Below are 5,731 nucleotides of genomic sequence, written 5' to 3' on the forward strand. Positions count from 1 at the left end.
CAGCAGTGTATGTATTGTCTTGATAAACATCTTAAATGACAGAAAACAGAATTTGAGAGCAGAGAACCGGTCTGACCACAAATTTACCAGGGTTGAGTTTTCTCAGAACAGCCATTTATAGACCCCCCCCTCAGGAACACATTCCTTTCCCAGGGTATTAATATTAATATTCCTTGCTATGGAAAGAATTTAGTGAAATGTTTCCTACTGGCATGTTCGTTTATAGGCCCTCTACAAAAGAAATATATGTCTCTTTTGCTCGACCCCGCAGGTAGTCAGACTTTATGGTTGTCTTCCCTTGTTCCATAAAAATTGCCATTATTCTGTTCTTTTTCATGGTGCACTGACTTCATATTGTTCAAACACACATTTTGCAATCAATTTGTACAATTAACACAATTATCACAGTGGTCATGAGGTGATGTACATCCTCAGCTTGTGAAGATAACAGGATTAAGAGATTAAAGACAGGCATACAAAATTATAAAAATATTATTTGAGAACTGATAAATGTCCATATTAAGATGAAATCTTCACAATTTATGTTCCTCTGCTGTGGGTCCAGCTGGTCCCTCCATTTGGGGTCCCTGATTTCCTGTAACAGTTTACACACTTCCATTTTAGGAAGTTATTGTTTTGGTCTAATCAGTTGATTCCACAACATCACTGTAGCTGCTGAAATCATCTGTATCAGATTTTTGACTTTTGAAAGTATTTGATGTATGACAATTATTTGTCTTTTATTACCAAAGACACACAACAATGGTTTATACTAAGGCATTTCATAGATCATCTGTACTCCCCACTATCCACAGTCACATGCTGTTGCTGAGTGTTGGATCAGCCTCAAAATTGGTTACAATACATTCTGACCACACCACTCTTACATCCTCTTAGTCCACACATTTGCATAAGGCAATTTTTTTATTCATATGTCTATCCCTAGAATGGGATCACCCACCTCCACTGCATCCCAGTTAATGATCAAAGGAAAACAAATAGGAGGTTATGTAGATCTGTTTTCAAAATTCAGAATTACTCCCTGTTTAATCTAGTTAATGATATTTCTTTCCTTCTCATCACTGCAATTCCAGACTGACTTGGTTAATATACACAAATGATTACTAGCTGGCCAAAAGAGTGTTTGGGTTTTGATGAAAGAGTTCTATATCATAATTATAATGTGCAGATATGTTACAGATCATGGAGAATTGTCTCTCGAGTAGGGATGCATTTTAAAAAATAAACTTTGGAACACTTGACATATTCTGCAAGATCATACTAATATATAATTGATTTTGAGAAAAGCATTCTACGATACATTTTGACATATATCATGTACATGTGTATAAGTGTACATATACACACATACATACCATCTGTTATCAACCATTTATTTTTCATATATATAATACATACATTGCATATTATATATTTTATGTATTCATATATATGAAAAAATATACATTCAGATACGTGCTGCATAATGATATTTCAGTCGACAATAAACTGCATATATGATGGTGGTCCCATATTAGAACACTCTATTTTTACTGTACCTTTTCTTTTTTTCTTTTTTTTTTATTATACTTTAAGTTCTAGGGTACATGTGCATAACGTGCAGGTTTGGTACATATGTATACTTGTGCCATGTTGGTGTGCTGCACCCATCAACTCGTCAGCACCCATCAATTCATCATTTATATCAGGTATAACTCATATGTTGATAAGCTAACACTTGCCACTATGCTATAATTGCCTGTAGTATTCAGTATAGTTACATGCTGCACAGGTTTGCAGCCTAGGAGCAATATGCTATACCATACAGCCTGGATGTGTATTGGCCTATACCCTCTAGATTTGAATAAGTACATTGTATGATGTTAGCACAACAATAAAATCACCTAATGGCACCTTTCTCGGAAAGTCTTCCTGTCATTAAGTGAAGCGTTATATGAAATAAATAGTTGAAAAAATATCTCCTTTCATTTTTTCTATTTTGAGATATTCTGCAAAATTAATAGTTAACAATGCTTATGGAATATTTTTATGAGTCACAGTCAGTAAACATTAAAATTTTGTCTTGGGGGGAAATGCCACTGTTGTGGATTTTCTTTTTTTTTTTAGTTACCATTACCTATTTTTTTATTTTAGTTAAGCTACCCAATGGTTCCAAAATAAACTTCGTTTAATCTTTTTTAATATATTGGTTTCCAAGAGAATGAAATTTCCAAAACTTTATTTAAAAAGTAAATACTATGTGCTATGTAAATATTATACTATCTACCCTAAATAAAGAGACTGTGTCTTTTTTTTTTTTTCCCCAAAAAAAAAAAATTTTTTTTTTTTTTTTTTTTTTTTTTTTTTTTTGAAATGGAGTCTCGCTGTGTCACCTAGGCTAGAGTGCAGTGGCATGATCTCGGCTCACTGCAAGCTCCGCCTCCCGGGTTCATGCCATTCTCCTGCCTCAGCCTCCGGAGTAGCTGGGACTACAGGTGCCCGCCACCACGCCCAGCTAATTTTTTTGTGTTTTCTTAGTAGATATGGGGTTTCACCAGTTAGCCAGGATGGTCTGGATCTCCTGACCTTGTGATCCACCCACCTCAGCCTCCCAAAGTGCTGGGATTACAGGCATGAGCCACTGTGCCCGGCCAAAGAGACTGTTTCTTATACTGAAATAAACATTGAACCTGGCTTTAATTGTGTCTTTAAAAATATTCTATTTGCCTCTCCACAAGTTTCCCTACTTGTAAAGTGAAGACGCTGAACAAACTGTTCATTAGCATTTCTTAAGGTCTAATCACTGATAGTTATAAATAACTCCTAGGGAATTTGGATGAGTTTGCATTATAAATAAAAGTTATTTATAGATTATTGGGGACTCTGTCTACTACAATTATTTTGCTAGAAATCCAAAAATATCTCTTTTTTTATACTCTATGCATTTCCATTATTCTTGTCTCTTCACTGGTTTCCTTTCATAACGATGGTACAAAACCATGGTGTTTTTGATGAATTAGCTAATAAATGTAATTTCATCTTTCTATTCAAGTGGTTGGGGAAAATAGAAAATATATGAAGGGAGAAATAAATGGCAGAGGGAACACTAAAAGTAATTTTTCATTTTCTCTTAGAGCAAAGTTTCTATCCTCTCCAATGTACCCCAACCCATTTCTTTAGAAACGTAGTCATAGTTTGAAAAGTACAAATCCTTTAGTTCTTCACCTAACTCCAGTGGTTTCTCCAAGGTCTACTCAAGCCTTCAAAAATAATCTCTTAATTAAAACATTTTAAATTACTGACTGAACAAGTTACCTGTTTTCTCCTAGGCCCCTGATTAATGCAGGTAGCTTGGCATAATTATCACCACTTAACTGTAGACAATCCAAACACATGGAATTCTATAGCTTCCCTGGTATCTTGTGGTTAATTCATGAAGCAAGGACTAGACCTAAGTCTTCTCATCCTAGTGGCCTTCCACTTAATCACACTGAAATTTTCCTTCAAGTCTCTTGACATCAACTTGCATATCTAAAAGTGTCAAATATGTAGTTTTTGAAGTAAATACTACTGAGGATGCTGCCTCTTCTAAAATTGAATGATTTAATAATTGCTAATCAGTGTAATATTTTGTATTATGAATTTACCAGGGGATTCTGTTATTCTCCACATTCCAAAGGCAACAAGAATATGTCTTCTACCTTAAATTATTGTGTTCTTGAATTCCCCACTGCCTGACTAAAAAAAATATGTGTTCCAACATGGTTGACTCCATTGTGTAATTTGAAGCAGCGTTTATGACCACAATCAAATTCCAAAGAAGTCTTTAGTGAATTATAATATTTAAAGAGACTTATCACTATCAGGAATTTTTTCACATTTTAAAAATTATTACAAGAATTAGATGCTTGTTATTTTACTTATTAATAGAGCACTAACACTAATTAACAATTACTCTGGGCCAGGCATGCTCTAAGGGTTGTTACATTTAGTAGCTCACTGAATCCCCATAACAAATGCGTGAGGGTAGTAATGGTAATTATTACCATTTTAATAAATGAGGAAATTGAGACACAGGGATACCACGTAATTTGCCCAAGGTTACACAGTTAATCCTTAATCTTAGAGATTAACAATAACAATAACAACAACAAAACCGTAAAGCTGGGCTGTCAAAAGTAGCAGAGCTAGGCATCATATCAGTGCCAATGCTAAGACCCAATCCTACTTCAGTACTGTCTCTATCTACCTATACTGGCCCTCCTTTATATTCCAGGGTAATTTCTTAAATCAGCGCAAACCAAGTTAATGTTAAAGTAATTATGTCTTCAAGAAAATACATATTAACAATTCCAAAGTTAATTAGCTGGTCACTTGTTTAATTATTAAGATAGTGGTAGCATTCCTCTCTGAATATCTTATAGACATGGGATAGTCAGCACTTTTTGGTATGTATAATTTCTAGTGTTTTTTTCATGTTTATTTCAATTGTGTTCAAGCAGTTTTGAAATACACCTTTGGATAAGGAAATGCCATAACATCTGTTGGAAAGACAGGGAAATGGAAGGAATTGCTAAGTCAGATTTAGTCTCAGAGTTGTACTTCAGACAGAATGAGGACTTGATTTACACATGAAAAAATGTAATTTTTTTTTGCTCTCTAAAGATACCAAAGTTTGGAAATAATTTTCTTCCACTAAAATGTAAAATAATATTTTCATTAAAAGTAAACATTAAGAATTAAAGCTTTCATAAAAAATAAATTGGAAAAAAATTATTATAATGTGTCAACTTTCAAATTGGAGCTTCATTTAACAGCAATTGTAAACTTCTTAATATAACATCCAGGTTATTTTATTATTTGGCCCCAATTCACCCTATTAATTGAGACTTCTAGTACTCTACTCCATTCATACCCTTTATGCAGAGACCTCAAACTCAAGTTCCCACAGGATAAGCAAATAAGGTAGGGAGTGAAATATGCCATTTTGTTTCATAATACTGACTTAAGTGCATATTAAAGCTAAATAAAAGAAATAATTATCACTTTCCTAAAGTAAGATGTCTTTTGTTGTTTATTTGTATGTCATTTTAGATGAAGAGATTGATGTAATATATACATAAATTTCCTCTTAACTTCAGTGTTTGAAAACAGAAAGAGATCAGCACAAAGTTGGTCATAAATAGCGATGACTTCAAACTTCATTATCTGGAAGACAAAAGAGAATATCTGAGACTATAGCTCACATATGAATGAATGCCTTATATAAAAGATACATGTGCTACTGGAATTCAGACACATTTTATCATAACGTAGTAGAGGTCTGATGTTATAGGATCTTCTAAAACTTTAGGAATATCTAGAGATCTAACTTGGGTGGAGGCTGATGGTCATAATGGTTTTAGGCATATAGGATAAAGGAATAAACAAAGTAGACAAGCCATGCCCTTGTGGAGCTGATATTCTACAGGAAAATTACCAGCAATAAACATACTAACCATCAATATACATACTAAATGAGTGAATAATATTTTAAAATGTGCTGTGTGCTATGGAGAAAGACCAAGGCAGCAAAAGGAAGCTAAGGAATGATTGGTGGGGTTGTAATTTTAAACAGAGTAGTTATTGAGATAACAATTTGAAGGACATGAAGGAACAAGTCATGCTGGTATCTAGGTACAAGAATTGAAGGCAGAAAGAGCTACTCGTATAAAATATCAGATGTTTAAGG

This window comes from Rhinopithecus bieti, unplaced genomic scaffold (genome assembly GCF_001698545.2).
Source record: "Rhinopithecus bieti isolate Rb0 unplaced genomic scaffold, ASM169854v2 scaffold_19910, whole genome shotgun sequence".
In the NCBI taxonomy this organism is placed as follows: domain Eukaryota; kingdom Metazoa; phylum Chordata; class Mammalia; order Primates; family Cercopithecidae; genus Rhinopithecus; species Rhinopithecus bieti.